Here is a 23,863-nt window from a genome sequence, read left to right as displayed (position 1 = left end):
CATCACCTCTCAAATTAGTTTAACTAACTGAACAATTCAGTGTTCCAGGGAAAGACCCAAATCTACTGTCACCACCATGAGTGTTAGCTTGACTGGCTTTCAAAACTGTTAATCCATTCTGTTTATCCAGGACATTCTGTCTATCCAATCCAGGAAGCTGAACTTTAGGGTCAGGGATGAAAACAAACATTATTTTTATTTTTATTTTTATTTTTATTTTTATTTTTATTTTTATTTTTATTTTTATTTTTATTTTTATTTTTATTTTTATTTTTATTTTTATTTTTATTTTTATTTTTATTATTCTAAAAGAACTCTGGAAATTTTGACTGAGCCTCAGGAATGATTGTGCCAATTTTTTCCTCAGGAAAGAATGATTCCACAGTGTTGTTATAATATATAGATCCTTACTGAATAATGTCATGTTTCTTATATTCTTTTATTTTTAAATCTAGTAAAATAACCTCTGCCCCCAAATGTAAATGGCATTGTGCAGTTCAGCTGAGGTTAAATTATTGATATCAATACATTTTACAATAGAGGTAGGCACCCTTATAAATGGTGATCAGATTTGAATGAAAATAGGGTTCTAAAGAAAGGAAACACAAAGAACTCATCCAAAATGTGAACCAGAACTACATAGCATGATTTTATAGTCTTAGTAGAGTTGAAAAACTTTTTCCTTTTGATTTGTCCCACAGATTTTCCATTACAATTCACTGTGATATGAGTAGTCTTTGAAAACTGTATCCACAGCATCATGAGACAGGTGTATATCTTCTACACAAAGATTCATCATTTTCAAAGTGTCGTTACACTGCTTTCAGTCACTTCTCACAGCAATGATCTAGCTCATCACTCATCTCTGATGATTCTCTTCTTTCCCTCTGGGACACCTATCTCATGAAATGAGCTGCATAGATGACAGTTTTAACCATGTCCTAAATAAGAAAAAAGTTTCTACCAATGTGTCCTGCTTAACCTTCTGAAACACAGGACCGAAACAACCCAGCCAATCATTATCAAGTTTTAAAGTCAGAATACATTTTATCCATCTGTAGCCTGGTTTGAAAGCAATGAATTATCCACATTTCAATCATCTGTTTTACCTGTTGTTATGAGAAGATTGTAGTGTCTGATACAAATACTACTACTACCATTTGTAATACTACAAACACTACTCTACTAGTGGTTCTTGATATTGATATTTACATTGGTTGAGCACCTCTTTGCTATCTAAGAATATCTATAAAATAGAAAGTTTTGCTAGGACATGAAAAAGTTGACTAGCAGAAAAGGAATGACAAAAATTCAATGTAGCACCTGCAGTATATCCTGGTACTGATTATTAACTACCTTATTCCCAGTTTATTCCCAGTTTTAAAAAATATATATATACATATATATATTCTATATATGATAATTGCTGCCTGCACCACCTCTGGAATCAAATGAGACTCATTTGCAAGACAAGAATACATCTCTTTTCTTGTAAATCCTTCAGAGAGCACAGGACCAACGGTCAAGATCTATAAACCAACCAAAGTTTCGGTCCTCATTTAGGGGAAGTCATAGAAAAGTTACTTTTGCCTTACTCTCTTGTTAAAATGAATCCAGCCCTTCTGGATAATATATTGGTGGAGTAGAAAGCCTGAATGTTTTGCCATAAAATATCCCATTTGTATTTTGTACTTATTAGGCTATAAGGATTTTCTTTAGCTACAATACTCAAAAGTTAGTGCTTAAAAATTATTTTGGTCAAATTTCATATCAGAAGGTAAGATAACATTCAGTACTGGAAAGGTTGAATAAATAATGAGATTTTGGTAGATGTAACCTTTGTTCATGAGAATTTTGTCTTCTCAGTGAGAATGGGTGCAGTGAGGTAAACTGTGATATTAGAAATCTTGACATATATGTCAAAAGTGGCTTTCTCTTCATGTGAAGAGGTGATCTACAGAATAATGAAAAATGTAATAGAAGAAAAAGAAAGATTAAGTACTTGGTGTTGAGTCTGACAACTGGATAAAGACCTGATTCTCTGGAAAATCCGCAGGTGCTACTACCTTCACTCTGAGGAGACCATAAACTGTATGCTTTGGGTGTCAACTTATAACTGTACATCAGATAAAATTTTGACTGAAGGTATCATTAAAGATTCAGCTATTAGCATTTTTTCTGAGTTTTACAAATAGAAACTGCAGCTGTTTACCTGTATTTTAACATTTTCTAATGTTCCTGTTGCATAGAATATAAAACTTAGAAAATATTAACCTTCTGTAGTTCTAGAGTTGGTATTCTCTATCAATACTAATTACTAATCATAACTTTTAGTTTTGGTAAGCAGAAAAGCAGATAAATAGTTACTTTTGTAATATGAAAAAAAATACATAACATTTTTTACAGAAGATCTTAGTATCTTGCATTAGCTTCATTTGCAGATAAACATGATCATGTTTGAATTCACAGATTTCCTTTAAAATCTTTATTGGTCAAGCTTCTTCCGCAAAAAGTGGTGTTCCTTCACTGTAAAATCTGTTTGGAAATGAAATCCACCATTTCTGGTGGAATATGGATAAGCTGTAATCCCCAAGACACTAAACACATTTGAGATGTTTATAGAGAAAACATTTTTATTTCTGCTTGTTAGGAAAAAAATAGGAAAAAAAAAAAAAAAAAAAAAAAAAAAGAGAGAGAGAGAGGAAGATATCAAATATTATTATTTATTGGTAGCATCCTGTAATAGATTTGGCTTCGATATGATATTCACTCTCGGAGCCTATAGAGTGTGTGGCATTATTTGTTCTGCTTCAGAACTTTGAAGGTATGGAATTTCTGCAATAATAATGACATAACCAAAGCTACTGACCTAGTAATGGATGTGGCTTGCCTTCCTATTTCACTGTATAGATAAATAGGACCTGTCATTTTGAACCATTCTGAAATCTCTCCAAGACAGAGATTCTTCTGCTGCTCAACTCAACATGCTTTGTACAGTCTTATATCAACTTCCAACCTATAAACTTTGTCAACAGGCATTAGCTGGAATGAGACTGTTCTTCATCCACAGTTGCCATGTAATTTAGTGGCCTATACATAAGTCCAAAATGTGTTCTTCATGATCCAGATTAAGGATCATTCATTGCTGATGTTTGAATATGATTACATTTGTATGTGACTTTAGTGTCCTCCCTCTTGTCTATGGGATATGGTTCTCTTTGAGACTTTATTTATTTATATATTTATTTAAGACTTACGTGTCTTGATTTGAGACTATGTAGGCTTTATGCTTCAGACCTCATATTTCATAATGCCTGAATTTCCTACTGTGTAAATGCTATGACTAGAAGGGATTTCTGGCAGAAGTTGCCTTGGAGCCAGTATAAGCAGCTCTTCACAACATTTCAACAGTTTGACTGTGTTTTTATTTAGGCCATTTTTTTTTGTGTGTGTGTCTGAATCTTCTGAAGTACACTACATGGATGTTTTATTTGTTGTGAAGAAAGAGGGGCTACCTCTGATTCCTAGTCTGATGGGAGGCCGTTGCTGAAGATGCGCTTCAAAATCCTTGCATTAGAGTGAACATACAAAAGCCACAGAGTTAAAAGAGAGATGTGAAATACATTTTCAAAACACTTCCATCTTTTAAAAAGAAAGACTGCTTCAATACTGCCAAATCCACAAAATTAGTCTCTTATGAATCTGGTAGTTGAGCTCAAGAATGAGTTCTTTATTCATCCTTTCCATATCTCCCTTACACATTTGTACCTTCCCTCAGTTGCATGATAAAAATTGTTTTAAATCGGCCTTTGTGTTCAGGCTTAGTAGAGGAGATCGAAGGGCACGCAGACATATGCATACATATGTGCATATCATATTGATACCCTCCTCTCCTCCCTTCTTCCTTCCCCTTCACAATGTCATCACAAAAACTAATTTTCCATAAGAAACCAGTCTAAAAATTACACTGAGTTACACCAATGATTCTCTACTGACTTTTGGAAATCATTCTTGATTTATATCAGTCTGAGAGTTAATTAAACTCTGAGCCTTAATGAGATATTTTAGGTACAGATCCTGCAAGGGCATAGCATGTGGCATTGTACAGGTGAGCAGTTCCATTGAACAGACTGGGATTATTCACCTTGTGAATGCAGAATCAGGTATTTAGTTACAGTTTTGAACTTAAACTGGTCTTTTGAGTTTTAAAGGGAATCTATCATTCAACTGTGTTTAATATGTGAAAGAAGATTAGTAACTGCAACTGTATTGTTATACCTGTACTGAAAATTTTATGTGGTGGCAGTCAAAATCATTTCAGATTCAGAGTTATTGCAAAGTAAGTTTTGTAAAAATGGACAGTGTACAAGAATGCAATATATCTGACTCGGATATATATATTAAAACAACAAAGCTATAATTCATGAAGTAATACTTTTAGTGCATGTTCCGTGGTGGTTTCAGCCTTATGGGCAGCTGAACTCTACCACAACTGCTCTCTCACTCCCTCTCCTCAGAACAAGAGGGAGAGAAAATACAATGAAAAAGGGTTCAAAGATTGAAATGAGGACGCGGAAATCACTCACCAGAAAGTGTCACGGGCAAAACAGACTCAGTGTAGGGAGATAAGTATAATTTATTGCCTTTTACTAGCAGACTAAAACAGTGAGAAACCAAAAGTAAACCAAAACACCTTCCCCCCATTCACCTCCTTCTAACTCCTCCACCTGAGCAATGCAGGGGCATGGGGAATCAAGGTTGTAGTCAGTCTATAACACTTTGTCATCTGCCACTTCTTCACGGTCACTCACTTCCCCTTCTCCAGCATGGGGTCCATCCCAAACTGCAGTCCTTCCCAAATTGATCATGAGGGGGCTTCCCGCAGACTGCAGTTCTTCAGGAATTGCTCCAATATGGGTCCACAGCATGGGGCCCATCTTTCAGGAACACTAGCATGGGTCATCCATGGGTGGCAGCTCCCACCAGATCAGCTGCTTCTGTGTGGGCTACTCTCCATGGGTTGCAACTCCAGACTGGATTCTGCTTCACCTTGGGCTCCTCCATGGGCATGGAGATCTGCTCTGCCATGGAACCCATGGGCTGCAGGGGGACAGCCTGCTCCAACAGGGCCCTCTCCACAGGCCACAGGGGAACTTCAGCTCTGACACCTGGAGCACTTCCTGCCCTCCTGCACTAACCTGGATGTCTGCAGGGCTGGTTCTCTCAAGTTTTCTCACTTCTCTCTCCTGGATTCTGTGGCACAGCAACTTTTCATTTTTTAAATATCCCAGAGGCCCAACCAGTGTTGCTCACTGGCTCGTCTCTGGCCAGCAGTGGGTCCCTTTCAGAGATAGCTGGAGTTGGCTCTGATCTGACATGGGGCAGCTGTTGGGCTCTGCTCACAGAGTCCACCCTTGCAGCCCCCTCACCTCACTACCAAAACCTTGCCACATAAACCAATGTAACGTTGTCAATGTAAAATACAAGACAGCCTTAAATAAATTAATAAAAGTCTTGCAGTAAGTTTGAAGGAGGAAAGGAAGAACATTTTGTTTCTGACAAGTGGGAATGTTGCTGCAACAGTAAGTGTCACTGTAAAAGAAAAAAAAAGGGGGGGGATGAGAAAAGGAAGGATGGAGCAGCAATAAGAGACATACAGAAGAACAAAGGAAGATAATTCATGCAAACTAAAAGCACAAAGTGATTTTTTTTTTCTCTGTAGTCTAAGGGCTGCTCATGGGGAGATCAGCAGCCCCAGGTGCTCTCCGAGGTCCTGAACAGAGAAGAGGCATGAGCCTGAATGGGGACAGGAGGAAGCTGAGCAGTAAGAGTTGAATAAATTGGAGACTTATTCCTGAGACTTATTAAGGACCAAAATTCCTGAAGAAATGTAAATATTAGATTATTTTTTTATAGGAAGTTAAATCATACAATTATTTTATGTTACCTAATTATTTATTGAACTTGGTATTGCGTTTAGTACTTCTTGTGCAATTTCACTAAGGTTCTGTTGTGATTTAACCCAGCAGGCAGTTAAGCACTGCATAGCTGTTTGCTCACTTTCTGTCAGTGTGATGGGGGAGAGAATAAAGAAAAAAAAAAAAAAAAAGAGGTAAAACTTATGGAGGTAAAACTTATGGGTTGAGATAAAGACAGTTTAATAGGAAGAAAAGGAAGGAATAATAACAACAATAATAATAATGATAATAATAACATATACAAAGCAAGTGATGTGCACTGCAGTTGCTCACCACCCACTGACTGATGCCCAGCCTAGACAGTCCCCAAGCAACAGCTGCCCGCCCTTCCCCCAGGCCAACTCCCCCCAGCTTTATTATCCATCCTGACACCACATAGTATGGAACATCTATTTGGCAAATCTTGGTCACCTTTCCTGGTTTCTCCCAGCTTCTTGTGTACCCCCAGCCTCCTTGCTGGCAGAGCAGTAGAAGCTGAAAGTCCTTGGCTTTATGTGAGCACTGCTCTGCAACAACTAAAACATTAGGGTGTTATCAACATTATTTTACTCCTAAATCCAAAACATGGCAACCTACTAGCCACTATGAAGAAAATTAATGCTATCTCAGCTGAAACCAGGACAGGTTCTTATTGGGAATATGTTTCTGTGTGTTTTCGCATACGCATGCACAATATTTAGAAAAGACTTTGATGTGTTCTGCTAACACAAGCTTTCCATTGTTGCATTCCTTGTGCATTAGATCTAATCAGTGATGTGCTTCCATTCCACTGTTCATACTGAGTTAATTCCCTCTTCCACTGGGCAAGCACACTGCAGAGTGTTTCATTTACTTGTCATGGTGAGATCAAGAAATCTATTGTTAATTATTATGGTTTCAATTCCCAACTCAGCTGCCTGTGTCAGTTGCGCCATTGTATGTGTGTGTTTGACTATTAATGACTAGATGGAATATTACTATGTACTTTATGAATGTGAAGTTTCTTTTAAGCAAACTCTTCCAGAAAGAAACACTAAAACTGGTACAAAAAAAAAAAAAAAAAAAAAAAAAGTCTGACAGTTTCTAGCACAACTATCTAATAATTGATTGAAGTACAAATTTGAAATTATCTTTTATGTGTTCACATAGGAAATAATGTATATAATTCTTCAGACTTCTAAAATTTACACAACACATAAGTATTTAAAGAAATATACATGAATACAAAGATGGATTGAATCAATATTAACACTTTATCAATAGTAACTTGCATGTTTCTATTAACTGTAAAGTGTTACTACACAGTTAAAATTCTGAAAAAAAAATCAAGAAAAGTGAAGTAAAATAATTAAAATATCTCATATTTCAAGTATTTCTATCATACTTCATGCTTACAAATAGATACAATCTTCTTTATGTTTTTGAATAATTTAATTATGGCTTTTTGTTTGTTAGTAGGAATTGCTGACTTAAACAAAAAAAAAATCTAAGCAAAACAAAACAAAACAAAAATCAGAATTTCAGCTTAAACTCTAGCCCGCAGAGCTAGAGTTTAGCTCCCAGTAAGTCCCCACTGGGACTTTCTGTTTGGGGGTATGTATGGAAAATGTTTTCATTTTCCTGTCATATGACATGGAACAACAAAAAAAGTAATAACTTACAATTACTAATAACTTACAATTGTTTTGGTCTCTCCAGAACAATTACATGTATGTTTGAAATTTAAAATCAGCCATTTCTCAATAAATTCCTTCTTGGCTCCAGAAGAATAAAAGTTAGAATCCTTGATAAGTAACTGTAGGATTTACAATAGTAAATGTGGTACCATTCTGTATGTATTGTACTGTGGAGTTCTTTTTTGTGCAAATACTATAGAACTTCCATTTTCTTTTGCAAATGTACTGTTGCATCCCCATATAAAGTACGTTCATTTTAAACAAGGTACTTTAAAATGTATATGCAAGTAGAATACCCAAATTAGTTTTGAACTCTTTCAAATGTTATTTTATTTTCTTATGGCATTTATTATTATTATTTTTAAAAAACACAGTGAACAAAAACTATTATAAATTAATAGAGGTCATGCTTACCAATTTTATTTTTTGCTGTTGTTGTTATTAGTATTCTGTAATCTGAATTTTGTAAGTAAAAATGTGAGAAGTGATTTAAATGAATTTTGTATCATTTAGAAACTAGTGAGTGCTGAGGAAATATTCAAATTGACAATGATAAAATAACGGGGAAATCACAGTGCAGTAATATTGATGTTAGAAGAATCAGTTAATAAATGTGTTTGATATTTTATAATATTACTGCAAATTTAATTTTTTTTCCTTCTGATTCATTTCTGTTAGTGGTAAGATCAGTTCTCTGGAAAATATTAAAAATGTTTGTTAATTTGTAATTTAGTACTTCTTAAATCAGAGTGAAATAATAATGGAACAAAACCACAGTCACATAATTGTTAATGTTGATACAACCACAGTGATTTTTTTTTTTTTAATTTACACCTTATCTGTCATTTAAAGAGGCAGATCAGTAAATGATTTTTCTCTGCAATTTTTTAGAAATCAAACACTAAGGAAAGAACAAATGTATAAAAATATTATATTATATTTAAAATTATATTTCTTCAAAATATATTTTATGTAAAATGAGACTTGGAGACCTCTTTGACCAGTTTTAATCAATTTAAATAACTTGTTTTATGATGTACTAAATACTTTTAGGAAAAGCATTTGATGTCTTTGTAATGTTTTTATGATCTTAAATCAGATTAAAATGAACTAGAAAACAGTCAGGAAAATGGGTTATTTTATTTTTGTTATTTGTTTCACGTACCTTAAATGGTGGAAATTATATATATATATCCTTGGGCATAGAATAGTTTTGCCTAATTCATGAAATGACACCTTTTTCCATTTATAGGGAGGGAGACAATCAAAACATGGGCAAAATAACAGGTGCAACAGGACATTCCAGGACTAGTTTTGAATAAAGTAGGTCACATGCTGTAAACTCAGAGCAGGTAGAGCTTTAATTTTTGAAGACAGTGCCACATGTGTTGTGTGATTATGCTATTGTTTAATAAAAAGTCTGGCATCTTTGTACAGTACTTATTATCTGGGAAGGAGGGGAAGAGGTCCTGTAATAAACGTGTGCAGAATGAGTCAACCTAATGCCACTGGAAGAAGAGGTCCACAGTGAGCATATACCAGTAATTGACATCTTGTGGATACCCCCATTGTAATCCAATTAAACTTTATTGAATTCCAACACGGGAAAGCAGTAGGGGTACAAATCCTCACTACTGTGCTACCACAGGCCATCCTCCTTACAGGCACTGGAAACCAATTAAAAACTTACTTATCCCAAATAACACTTAATGAACTCATGGTCTAGAGAGGACTGTAATTACCTTCTTCTCATCATGGGCCTGTACATGCATTAGTACAATCTTAAGGAGAGAGAAACAGTTGAACTATCCCAATAAATTTCAATTAATATCCTCCAAAAATAAACTAGACTTTTTAATGATTTTCCATTACTACCCACCTGTTTCTGTCAAAGTTATTGAGATCGCGGTGCTTAGCAGTTAGATGGTGGTATTTGGTTAACTCTGAAATACGTTCATCACAATCAAAGAACTGGTAAGAGTTTTTGCAAACTTTAGGCTGAACATAACATTTTCTGCCTCCTAAGTCCTCTACAAACTGAAGGGGCCTATATGCCATATTTGTATAATGCAAGTCTTTTGCCATTTCATGGATGGAATTTGATGCATATGTAAAGACTGACAACAGCACTGCAGTCAGCTTAGATGCATTAATTATTTAATGCCGTTTAAAAAAAAAATATATATATATATATATATTTAGAGATATATAAGATTAAGAAATATATCCTATTACCATTTTTGAGATGGAAGGGGCTTATGCAGACAAATTATCTTTAACATACATATATACACATGCATATATGACTTGGATGTATACATACATATACATCCAAGTCAGGAATAAAACATTTCTATCCTCAGTCTGCCTTCAACACTTGTATGACACTTGCTCTAGGTTCTAATAAGAATATTGGTATTGAATTCCTTCTTCACAAAAAGACCTATGAGATTTTTTAGTGGTTACATGTAGTCCAAAACCTCATTTTTCTATTCTTAAGAGGTTTTCTGTTGCACTCTCTTCTGAAGCAACAAATCAAGTTCTGCTGTTGACATCAGTGTTGAAAGATGTTTATCCATTTGATTTCCATTTTGGTCATGCAATTTCTTTAAAAGCGTTCAAGAGCTGGTGTGACTCCTCTATCACTTGTTACAGTCTTTGTAGATTATTTTTCATAGACATAACGAAAAAACAGTGTGGACTTTCTAGCAGGCTGGGTGGTAGTGTATTTCGTCCTCAACTTGATGATTTTTCTTTTTATTTTATTTTAATTTAATTTAATTTTAAATCTTTAATCTGGTCTTTGAAGAGCAGAAAGTTCCCATGATCTGTTCCCGTGCCTTCCCATAAATTGACAAGACAATGCTGGGAGATCCAAAGGCTATTTGTATTAACCTTGCTCATCATCTCTCACTTGTTTATGTCTGTTTTAAAGTCAAAGATAATGACTAATTCTACAGAGAGGCCTGCTTTAAATGTTATCTCTAGCATGGGTCACAGCCCACACATGTCAAATGGCTTATTTATGTCACGGGAATAGGACCACATCTGTACCTCAGCCTTCTTTCTTTCTCATTCCTCTTTTCAACGTTCCTCCTCTGAGCACAAAGTACATCCCAAAACCAAATCTAATCTATTCCAAAATTGTTGACCTTTTTGATTAAAACTTTTAGTCTTTCTGAAGGTGCAAGTTACTTATAATACTGTCAGTGCTATTTTTTTAATGGTTTCCCTCAACTGTGTAAATTCTGTGTGTAACGTATATGCATTTGGATATTTTTACTCATCACTAATATTGACATTAAAGATAGTTTTATCTGCATTCACATTACTTTTGAAACATGAACTTGCAAATTCCAAATCTGAAAAGTAATGGAAAAGCAAAACATTCATGCTTGCTTACTGCGCAAAATTCAAAAAGACTTCTTAAATCACATCCCTTTTCATACTGATTGGATATAGTTTTATTTTTAAGCATGAACCTTTTACTTGCATATAAATGAAATGAAAAACTGCAGCCTGGTTCTATGGTTTCTTTTAAGAATAAATCCAGCCTTAAGGCTGATAAGTATTACGAATAAAACAGATAGAGGTTTTTTTTTCTTTTCTTTCTTTCTTTTTTTTTTTTTTTATGTTGATATGTGCATAATTTTACTGTTTTGAAATTAACATTGCAAATACTGAGAGTATTTCTGTAACAAAGTAGACCATTAATTTATTTTTGTCATGCCTCAATAATTTGATTATGTATGTGTTGTTCAAATTAAAGCTCTAATTTTTAAAATAATATAATTTAAAAACACTGATTTTGCCAGGATATTTTCAAATTCCTCTCAAGGGATTACAGAAGATAAACTTAATGATTAAGAAAATAATGTATTTACTTCTTGAGGAGCAAAATATCACTTTGTGCACTTACACTTTGATAAGTATTACTGCACGCTATTTCCAAAACATAATTATTGTCTCCATGCTTGAGATAGATTTTCATCCATATTTATTATATGGTTTCAGTTATTTATTTATACATGTATACATGTATATGTATATATGTATACATATATATTGTATATATACATGTATATGTATATATATTATACGTATATATATACATATACATGTATACATGTATATCTGTAAATCAATGTGTATATACATATACCCTTTAAGTGGAAGATAATCTTCCTACCTCTTCCAGTGTATTAGGCCTGTACTTATTACTCCATCAATATAGAAATTCAGAATTTCTTGTTCCTATCAATTTGTATGTCAGCCTAGACTTTAAAAGAGGCTTTATGAAAAGTCTAAAACCATTATCTTATTTCTTAGAAATTAAATGAAAGTTTTTTGATAGCAATAAACTAAAATGCACATTAGTTGGGTGAACATAACAATTCATTTTTGAAAATCTGTAGTGTACTATTCTTCCAACATTTTTGGTGGTCATCATATGCATACCTATGATGTGATCATATGATGTGATCATATGAAGTCATCATGTTCAATGAGGGTTCTGTGCACAGAGTGGCTCTACTGCATGCTAGTTGTTGTTCACTTTAGTCTTGGAATTTTGTCCAGCAGCCCAGATGATTTGCACAGTATTGTAACTACTGGATGGCAGGAAAATAGCGTCTATTTGCCTTTCCAGCAGTAATGCTTCAAGCTTATTTATCTCCTCAAAATAGGTTTTATGTTATGTTGTAGCAATAAAAGACTATTGCTAATCTCTAAGTTAGAAAACATTAATATCCATGCAACTTTGTGTTATGAGTTCCAAAGAAATTTGAATGAGAACACTTCGTACTAGCCTTAACAGATGATTTTCTCGACTCTCTTCTATTTGACCCAGTCTAGCCAATATAGAATCATAGACTGGCTTGGGTTGGAAAGGACCTCGTAGATCATCTAGGTCCAACCCCCCTGCCATAGGCAAGGATGCCACCCACTAGATCAGGTTGCTCAGGGCAATCTAGCTGGTCTTGAACACTCCAGGGGTGGGGCATCCACAACCTCTCTAGGCAACCAGAGCCTAACCACCCTCTGAAGAATTTCCTCCTAACCTCTAATATAAATCACTCCTCTTTTAGTTTAAAATCATTCCCCCTCATTCCTTCTTTCACTACTGCTCCTTCAGGAGAGTGAAATTAAAAATTTATTAATAGAGTAAATTTGGAGGACTCTGTAGATTCCCAAAATACTGCAGAATTCTGCTTACATCTAGAAACTTAGACGATAGATGTGGAATTGTCTGGTTCTTCTGGCTTCAGAGGGTTCTTCTGGTCTTCATTTTTAGGATCGGTAAAAAGGTGTTCAAGTGGTAAGTGACAAAGGCATTAAATGTTTTTCTATAAGGACATGCCTACCTTAGCAGTACAAGAATCCTAGTTCTAAAAATTTTTCAACATGCAGTCCAATGAAATCTCCAGAGCATTTTTTGCACCCACTAGAAAGGCTGGTTTGGAAGAAGTTGAATTTTCACTTATGATAGTGTTGTAGATAATCCATAATATTTTGTATAGCACTTTTCCCTCAGTATCAAAAAAAAAAAAAAAAAAAAAAAAAAAAAAAAAAAAGAGAGAGAGAGAGAATTACCTTATATCATAAGAGTGATTGTATGGAAAACAAAAGTGGAAGTTTGTGTTCTGTGTATAGTGCCATACGGACTGAAGTGTGTTATATATACAGATCAGTTAATATGAGATGGGTAAATGGTCCTTTATTATATTACTGGAAACACTGGGAAGCATAGGAGATGTCTGTATTGGAAGATGGATGGATGGATGGATGGATGGATGGATGGATGGATGGATGGATGGATGGATGGATGGATGGATGAGTAGGGTTTCTGGCTTTGAGGCTTTAAGAATATGGTCATAGGAGGGTGAGATCAGTTTTGTTCTAGAATAGGTGATGTATAATTTCTACGTATTTAAATTTTCTCAGAAAGACTGATTAAATATGAATACCTACTTTTACCCTTTGTGCCTAGTTTTGCAAGTGACTCCTGTTTCCTAAACATTTTGCAATGAATACAAAGGAGATACATTAGGTGAAATTCTAGTCTTATTAAACCTGATAGGAAATTATTAATGAAGACTAGGGTGAAAAAAAAAAAACAAAACAAACAAAAAAAAACACTATTCTATCGAGACTTATAATCTTTGCTTCTTATAAGATTTACTCAAAACATATTGTTTGCAAGTAAACCTAACTTTTGCAAAAATCTTTGGGTATTTCTGAAAACTTGGCAGCAACTAGGACTCTCACAGAATCTGGGTCTACAGTTTTATTCTTTCAAAATTTGGAGTCTAATCTCAAAAGCCCTGCAGAGTATTAAAAAAAAAAGCCCAGCTTTAAGCAGGGTAACCCAGGGAATGGGACCATTGGATACCCTACAATTCATAAAATCAGGTTTACACATAATGGATCTTATGTCAAAGATATTTGGAATTACAGTGCAATAATGTGAATGGAGAGCTAATAATTGTTTTCTGTTGGGTATGGTCCATTTGCTGTTGAGATATTAAATATGGCTTCAGCATAAATATTTAAATATTGCATTGTGAGAAAAATGGAATTGGGAAGAAGCTGTAAAGGGTCTTACAGAACCAGCATAGCATCTATTTTCCAATATAAGAATAATTATGGCTATTTAGGAATAACCCCTTAGTTTTAAATATTTAGGAGTCTCATACAAATCATGTATGATTATTCCCACCAGAAAGTTTAATTACATATCATTCCAGTATGCATGCTTTTGCGGGCTGCTGGAGGAGACCTGGAAAGCAAAAGCATGCCAAATGATCTCAGAGAGCTGCATTTTTCTCCCTGCTTTATAATGTAAACGGCTAGTTTGAAAACCACCGCGGCTCCATGCGCTCCATCCCCGAGCATCCCTCCTGGTTTTAGCGGGGAGATCACCTGACTGACCGCCACCTAACGATGCCCCCTTCGCTGAGGACCATCGGGAAGCGGTGGGGAGGGCCGGGGTAAGGGGTGGCTGCCGGGGCTGGGGTCCGCGGTGGTGCCGCCGGGGGTGGGGACAGGAGCGCCGGGAGTGCCGCTGCCTCAGCCCTGGAGAGGAGGGAAAACAAAAGAGCTCAGCTGCAGTTTTGTGTTGCCGACTCTGGCTTAAGCAGAAGATTCTAGACATTCGTGCCGAAAAAATCAAAGCACGGCTGAGACTCCAGCTACCGGGAAGATATTTTCTGCCCCCAGGATGGGCTGGATCGGTACAGGTGGTTTGCAGATCATGCGAAGACAGACGGGCTGAGAGCCATGGAAAGGTGGGATAAGACTCTGCCTCTCTTCCTTGCTTTTTCTTTCTTCCCCTCTCTCTCGGTTTGTAAAGCAGTGTAGCTGGGACCTGAGATGGGGTCAGTTAAAGAGATTAGATGGGTTTTAATCCCAGAAAACAAAATCAAAATCAGAGGCATTACCGTGTTCAGCCAGATGTTCAATCCAAACTTGGGCTGAGTCGGACTTGCTTTGCACGATTCTTGTGTTGCTTTTGATGTTGTCTTTGTGTGGAATAGTTCCTGTTTGAAACACCATGCTTTAAGACGAATCGTACGTTTCTTTTTCAAATCGTCAGATGACTGGCTGCTGTTAGGTTTTTGTCAGGGAAACTGCAAATGCAGGCTTTGATTATGATGTTTATGGAAATAAAAACAGCTGTTGACTTGGAATTTCCAGTGATGCTGGCATGGTTAGAAGTTGAGCTGTGATTGTTGTTGTACATTGTCTGAATTGTAACAATGAGTAGTTTAAGGAGAGCAAGTTTGAATGGTGTTTCTTTAGCAATTCCAAATGCATTTCACTCTCATGCTCTTATGCTTTTCAGTGAAAGCAGGAATGTGATTTTTTTGTTTGTTTGAACAAAAAGCCAATAGAATTTTCAAAAAGAGTGAAAGACAGAAACAAATGAACATTCCCATATAATTTTTGTATTTGCAAGGTTGCTACACCAACATGCCTTAATATCTAAAAGAAACACCAGCAATTTCTCCTTTCTCTTGCTGGGCAGATGCATTTCTTTTGTTCTTGAATATTTTCCCTGCCTTTTTAGAACAAAAGGAATTTCCTTTTTTTTTTTTTTTTTTTTTTTTTTTTTTCCTTTCATCTTTATTATTATTATTATTAATGGCAGCAAGAGAGTTATATACAAATTAGCAATTTTGCACAGGTTAATGCTCTGCTTCATTCTGAAGTAAACTGCCTTAAGGTATTAGGAAGAAAAGGGGTGGGCAAGCAGGGGGGAGGCTTGACCGATGTCCAAGAAATATTGTATTCAGATGGATTTAAGTCATATAGAGAAGCATACATTCATCTGTAGCTGGATTTCAGCTTTATGTCATGCAAAATCTGCAGACCATAGCAGGTGGATTCTTAGCAACCAATAAATCAGATTTGTAATGGGCCTTTAAAATTTGTCTGTGAGGGGTGACTGCCTGGGTCCCCTTTGGCCAAATTAAGATGCAATCTGACAGTACAGTAGCATCTGTGTGCTGACATTTTCTCATGAACCTAGTGAAAAATGGCTCCATATCTCTTCTTCAGTCCCCCAAAGACGGTTTCTGAATAGCCATGCATTTTTCCCCTGTATTGTTGTTTGTTCTAATCACCATTCTCACTGATAATGTCTGACTGGCTTGTTTTGCTTTGCTTGCTTTTAAATCTCTGTTTGAAAAGCTGAGGCACTGTCGCAGGTAGTGATTCTTTTACCTGAAATCAGAGCCTCATGCCAATACTACTGCTCACAAAAAATAAAATAAAATAAATAAATAATAATAATATATGTTTGTTGGAAATAAGTTGTATAAATGTTGCTAATAAAGCAGCTTCTGCCTGTACTGCTGGAATTAGGTAAGTGGGTTGGAAAACATGTGTCTTAGATAACGTGCCACCCACTATACAGGTTAAAAAAAAAAAAAAAAAAAAAAAGAAGCTTGAGAATAAATTCCTTAAAGGGCAGGAGTATACCTGTCAGTGCTAGTATTTGTTTATCCAAGGGAGAAGTTCACATTCAGATACTACAAGACAGAGTAGGGGAGGGAGGGGGGAGGCAGGCACCACTTTAATTGTACTACAAGTGTGCTTATTGGCAAGCATCTCGTATCAAATAGCCACTCAGCCTGACAACCCAGCTCTGCCTCCATGGTTCTCAGGAGAAGTTCCAGCTCAGGAAACCAGGAGTGGGAGATGCCTCTGTCTGTGCATGTGTGAGCAGGGGTGCGAGGAAGGGGCTAGCATTTCTCTACAGTGATATGTGCTGTGTAATTCACAGGGTGGCAGTGGAGGTAGTTCCAGAGAAAACCACTTTAACCATTCACTGAGACAAGGTGGCTCCATAGTGCAAAAGTAGGGCACGTATGAGAGAAGGACATCTGTGAGAAGTTGTGAGTAGTATGGATCCTCTCCAGAAAATGTGGCCAGTGCTATTTTTGTGACTGCTAAATAATGCCTATGAATGTTTTTGAAAAACCAGTGAATTTACTAAACTCCATACTTTCTCTCTGACTTAAGGTAATAGTTTCTCTTTTTTCAGAAAGAAAAGAATATTTTTAAAAGTTTCCTTCCTAGAAAGCAAATAGTATAAATGTGCCATTTACCCATTGCAAGAAGTATTACATTTTGGTTGGTACTTAGAGAGCATGTTGTGTGGAGTACTTATAAAAACTCCAAGTGTTACTTGCCAAACTTGTTACAGTCTTTGTAGATTATTTTTCATAGACATAAATGCTTGGAGTTACAGTAGAAAATTCCACTACTTCTGGAGAAGAATGAAAATGGAACTTTAACACCACATGCAGATCCTATTATTGCTTTTGTAAAGGTAGATAATTTGACAGTAGTAAACAGTTTGCTTCATGGAAAGTGACACAATTGCACTGTGGGAATGTGAAAAAGAAAGCAAACATCTTGCTAACCATCAGACAAGCAAGAAAGTCAATGAGAGATATTCCAGATAAATGGAGTTGAAATAGTTTGAGTGACAGGAAGATTCCAGATGCCTAATACACGTTGACCATATTTATAACAGAAGAGAATGCAGCTGCAGTTTTAGAAGCTAAAACAAATCAGACTGATTTCCAGATGTGTGTGTACATAATCAGAAACCATGGAAGTCTGATACTGAACAGGACCAAATTACATTTCAGATCTTACTGAGCACATTTCAAGAAACTGGTCTGAAGATTCACCAAAGGCAGAAAAGTTTCTAGGAGAAGGAAAATGAGCAAATGTAATCCAAATGAAACACACACATTCAACTAGTAGTATTGTCTATTGATTATATGATAATAACGTACAACATTATCTAAAGTGGGTTTTAACAATGAAAATCTGATTTAAGAAATGAAGCAAGACTTTTAACATTTATTCTCATTACTAAATGGAAAATACTCAAGGACCTTGCTTGCAAATCCTTTTTTTTTTCTTTTCCTCAGGATGAAGCACTGACAAATTGAACCTCTGTAAAAGGGGATGGGAAAAAAAAAAGGTAGAAATAAAATGATGGTGCTTTGGGAATTTCTTGATATCATTTTCTACACGCTGTGTAAAGATATGCTCTGGTTAAACATCAAGGACAGAGTTTTCTACTCGTGATGTAAATCAAAAATAACAAGAATGAAGTAGATACATATATGCTAACATGAAATGAGAATCAGACCCAGAGCATTGAAGTTGGAGAAAATTTTATTTATGTTGAAGCAGTCCAAGTAGCGATTGTCAGTGTTCCAGCTGACAGACTCAGCAAACAGCCCACCTATTTCCCATTTCAGCAGCAAATGCCTGTATAGAAACCATCACACTCTCACTGCAAAATACATGTAAGCCTAAGAACGTTAAAGACCATATTCCTGGTTGCCTTCTTGCAATCACTTTAAATCAAGTTTTTTATAAATGATAGCAGTACAACAGAACTGGTTATAGCCCATAGAGTCAAGAAAAGAGTATGGTAAGCAGAATTTACTGTATCTGATTTATTTTTTTTCCTTTTAATAAGGATTTCTCAGCTACTCCTCTGTCATTGCTTCCACAAGTATATAGCACATTCCATAGCCATGTGTCTTCACCATTTCTGGCACTAGATAAATATTTCAGAAACAGATTCATCTTGTCACTGTTCTGGACTAAGATACTTTTTTTTTTTTTTTTTTTTTCTCCTGACTATATTATACTGAAGGATAAAGAGGAAGCTGATTCTTGTGGTTGCCTTTGGTGTTGATATACAGAACATGTCCAAGTATTAGGAAGTGTCCACTGTTTTGTAGAAAATAAAATACCAACAGTAGGGTTCACTCAGAACTATGCTGGTCAGGCTTGTTCTTTCTCTGAGCACAGAAGGTCAGTTTGACTTATTCAGCTGAAGACAGAAATCCACCCTTGCCTGGAAGGATGCAAGATATTTTTAACCCAACTTCTTTTTCCTGTCACTATCCTGATATCTTTTTTTCCTCCTACTTTTTTCCTTACCACTCACAACGTTCTTTATTAATATAAATATTCTTTGATTTAACCCTGCCAACCATCCATAACTTCCTCCTCCTGTCTTGGCCCCACGCTCTTGAGACAATGAGATACACTTTCTGCCGCTTGCCCTTCTCTGGTCAGGATGAAACCAGAGGAATTAGATACTGGATATGTAGGATGTCAAAAAAAAGGCGTATCCAGATGCCTATGAAACAAAATACTCTTGATCTCATCAATCTCCCCATAACAAAAAGGAAATGATTTTTCACCCCAGTACTAATCAAATCTGTGGTAAAGAACTTAGCTAATATTCCCATGGTTAGAAGTGCCAAAGGAAGCAGTGAGAGCTGGCAGCTTTCTCAGGACACTTTTATCATCTGAATATGTATATTGAATACATATATCATTACATGAATAGTTCTAAAGGACAGTGTGATTGATAAGGTTTAGAGCTTGGTTCCAGTGCCATGTTTCACTCAGGAGTAGAGATCTTTAGTAAAGAAAAGAAAGCTGATCCTGCAGCGGGGCTCAGGTTAAATACATTTTAGGTCCTTCTAAACAAAGAAAACAAGCAAATAGGATTGGCAGTGGGTGGTCATTGAACGTGACCAAATAAATAAATAAATAAATAAAAGAGAGGAAAGTGCCTGGGAAATATTCTTTAATCTGAAGGTATTAGGAGTTAAGTCTTTACAGCCATGACAATTCCCATTGACAGAAATGCTCATAAACCAGAGGTGACGGAATACAAATGGGCATGGATGTGGGAAGCATTACAATAGAAAGCACATCACAATAAAAGTTCTCTTTCTCAGTTATCCTTTCCTTTCCAGTCAAACAAATAAATTGCAGTGATGTACAGTGTGAAAAAAATTATTGCAGCTAGAATGCTCCTCTGATGACTGAGATGACGTAAGTTATAAAAGTCTGTCCTAGATAATAGAAAGTGAACATTGCTTGAACTTAGTAAAGATTTAGGAACTGTTGGGGGCTGGATTTATTGGAGCATACTAATTGAATATGTATTGCTTCACTCTGGACTTGGCCATGAAGCTGGACATCTGCTGAGAAGCCTGCACCAACAGGAGCACATAGTTATGGCACTCCTGTGCTGTGCCTGCTCTCTGTCATCACTTTCAAGGTGCTGCAATTATGTTCCCTGTCTGTGGAAGTTATTGCCTATTACTGTGTGAACTACATGCTCTGATCAGGATTCAAAACTAAACTCAAGAAGCACATTTTGTGCAGCTTTCACACCAACAAAATAATGGTAGTGTTAATTTACAGTAGTAAATGCTCTTTGCCCCTTATATGGGGGAGCCTAAATAAAACTACATTGTTGTTGATACATAAAGCAATCAGATTCCAAGATTCCACAGTATATACATATATATACATATGTGTGTATGTGTGTGTGTGTGTGCGCGGTGTGTGTAGTTTCTTTTACTAAATAGTCACAGAGATTTGCCATGGTTCCTGAGTGTTTTACAAATTGTGAGGATGAGACAGAGAAAGTCCACGACCATTTTTTATAAAGAGGTTTCTAAGTCCCTTCTATAGAGATAGTCAAGATCTCACAGTCCTTCCTAACAAGTTTTCTTAATTGTTCATTGCTCCTGAATTTATGTACCTGGACCCAGTTCTCACAATGACTCAGGAGGAAACAAAAGCTGGAATTTTCTACATCTCCTGCTTTTGTGTCCTCATCTACTTGAGCATTGCCTTCTGTGAGATTCACCACTTTCTGACTAGGAAAATGTAGTTTGCCTTTATCTCATCCTGTCCTCCCCTGAAGTTACTTGGAGGAAGTAAGATATGGTGGGTACCTTGTGCACTGTTCTGTTAGGATAAAGAATTTATGCTGTCTCGTTGTGTTTAGAAGAATGCTCCAAATAAAATTCTGTATGGTATAGTTGTGATAACACACAGGCAAGAAATAAATAAAAGGAGAGACAGCACCAGAAAATTTGCTGCTTTGGTATAGTCTGCTAGTTCAGCATAATTGATGCTAGTGTTCTTCCTTTGCCAAGACTCTTCATGATAGCTGCAACAGCCTGCTGTCTCCCAGAGCTTCCCTAAAAGCCATGATAAATTCTTGTTGCTACGTATCTACAGAAGATACGTGCAGACCTCCTTGATAGGGGACTAGTACAAGGTGACCAACTCTTGAACGAGTTCTTCTCCCATTCATTTCATTTTCCCACTTCCATTTAAATGGGAAAGTCCCAAGTGCCCCCATGCTCTCTTACGGGACTGACCAAGACTTTAGGAAATACTGAGGTTCTTAGTTTCTCACGATCCACATCAAGGGACTGTGGCTATAATGATAGCTAGACACATCAATGCATCAGACTCACTGGCTCAGGCACAGTAGTTCATGAAGCTGGAAGGCAGTTTCTTGCTCTCCTACCACACAATATTTTTTATTGTACTGTGTTTTTGTAAATCAGTTCTGTGTACAAAACTATTGTGTATAAAGCACTGCAATAATATGTGATCACCCAGCCCAATCTGAAACTGAACAACAGTTACAAGAATTAATGTCAAAATACCTTAAATGCTTGATATGAAATTTGCTTCCTTAAGAGGAGTAACAACAGAGTATTTGAAAAATATCCTGCTAGTCACACTGGCCAGTAGAGGATGCTCTGGGAAAAGTAGAAGAGCTGGGACAGTATAGAGTAACATTTCCCGTTTTTATCTTCCAATTTCCAACATAATTTGCCAAGATACTGTGGTGTTTTTACAAGTGATATGACATTCATCATTTAAAGCATGATGTTTACATGGCAACACAAAGAAATGTCATTTCCAACGTTGGTCCTATGGATACATGCTTACTGATGTGTATGTAACTAGACCTTTGCCCTTAGTACAGGGTGACCCGGTCATGGAGGAAAATTGGTTTGCTGTGCTTTCACCTAAACTTACTGCTGCCTTGGTGATGAGTGTCGTACCTTCACATCAAGTTTGCCTGCCGTTGTTACAAATACTTTAAAACTTTGAAAGTTAAAAACTTTGAAAGCTTTGAGTTTTCACTGCCTCAGCATATAAATCTGAAAATTTTCTTCATTTATGATGAACACATTTTTCTGCATATGAATCATGGTCAGTAAAATACTGAAATTACCCTCCCCCCAACCTCCAGGAAATAAAATAAATAAATAAATAAATAAATAAATAAATGAAAAATATCAAAAGAAACCTCTAAGGGGAAATTATTATATGTGTGTATGTGTGTGTATATATATATATACATACATACATACATACATACACATACATAAGGTATTAAAATATTTGATGTAGAATACACTTCGTCTATGTGTAGTAGTGCTCCTTCAAGTCCTCTCTTCTCTGTTACAGGAACATTTATCCCTCATTTTTATAGACATGCCTCTCAAACACCAGTTCTTTTATGAGTGTGCATGTGAGTTGTCTATTTCTTCATCCTTAGTCGGGTTCTCCCATTCTTCTCCCATAGTGTGAGGAGTCATTGATACGAAATAGATAGATGTTGATAAACAAGTGATTTTTTGTCTTTAGTATAGTACAGTTGTCTCTAAAAGACAGCTCTCGTTTTTCCTTACAATAGCTGACCGTCTTTGAAATGGCTATCTTTGAGTCTTAGCTTGAACCCTCTATGCTGAAAGAGAGAATTGTCCATTGTCTACACAGGGTTGTGACCAGTGATCACTGAACCTGAGAGGTCAATGTGAGAGTGAACATTAAGCAAGCTGTGCGGGAATAGCAGAGAGGAAGAAGAAGTACAGAGAGTCTGAAGTAAAGCTCCAAGAAGGCAAAGAAATCCAAGAGTTTATAGAGAAACAGGGAAGACAACAAAAACAAAAGAGAACTGAGAAAGAAAAATTAAAATGAATGAAAGCAGAAACAGGAATACTCTTGTGCATCCTCAGGCTGTCATGGTAAAGAATTACAGGTTTTCCTTCACTTCACCATGGAAATAAAACAATTATCATGAAACTGTTCTATTTTATTCTTCGGAGAAATGAAAACAGCAGTTCCCTATCATGGGAAGTCTTGATATGGAGAACAGTTACTGTCTCTTACAAGCCCTTCTTTATGGTTACTGTTTCACTGAAATGCAAGAAAGCTGGCACCCAGGTGCCACCATGCTACCTTAACAGAAATGGACAGTTTTTGCCTTATGGGAGCTGAGAAGTAGGGGGACAAATGCCTTCAAAAGAAAACAAAAAATAATAATAATTGTGAGCTAGATAGTGTGCTTCAATCAACACATAGAACATTAAACCAGAGTTAGTCATCTTCCCCAGGCAGGAGAAGCTTTCAGGGCATGGAGTTCCTTCCCTTTAACCCCAGGCACTGTTCTTTGCCTATTGTGCTCATGCTGTTTCCTCTCAAATGTCCATGGCCAACCCCTGTGATTTTCCCTTTCCCAGAGAGACCCCGGGTTTAGCAGGTTGTACTAGGTTCCTCTCCAGCAAGGTTGTTTTGGGAAGGTTCTATGCCAGAGCACTTGCTATGGCAGGAGGCTTTGTGAAGGTTTTCAGAATCCTCATGAACCATCAGCTGTTGAGGAAGGAGAGTTTGGAATCCATCTGCTAATTTTCCTGGAAGGTTGAAGGTGGGGAGATCCAGCCTTTGTGGCCCTCACCTGGCATCCCTACTTGTGAAAAGGGGCAGAGAAGAAAAGGTAATGCAAAATGGAGCAAATGGTGGAATGTTCTGAGCAAATGCTTGGTTACCCCTGCTGTTTTGTGTCACATTATTATT

General features: G+C 36.4%; 1 protein-coding gene across 10 annotated transcripts in view; it reads left to right on the top strand.

Moving 5' to 3' along the window:
* Nucleotides 1-23,863, top strand: part of MAGI2 (membrane associated guanylate kinase, WW and PDZ domain containing 2) — a 768,619-nt gene that overhangs the window by 334,486 nt on the left and 410,270 nt on the right. The window contains exon 1 of one of the 10 annotated variants that reach the window (XM_084532026.1): nt 14,681-14,919. The exons of the other annotated variants lie outside the window; for them this stretch is intronic. The gene's annotated coding sequence lies outside the window, so the exon portion shown is untranslated. Of the gene's footprint in view, nt 1-14,680; nt 14,920-23,863 lie in introns of those variants that run through there. 10 annotated transcript variants of the gene reach the window in all.

Source organism: Aythya ferina (assembly GCF_964211825.1).
Source record: "Aythya ferina genome assembly, chromosome: 1".
NCBI classification, from domain to species: Eukaryota; Metazoa; Chordata; class Aves; order Anseriformes; family Anatidae; genus Aythya; species Aythya ferina.
Note: the sequence above shows the minus strand (reverse complement) of the source record. Positions and strands in the feature narration are given on the sequence as shown.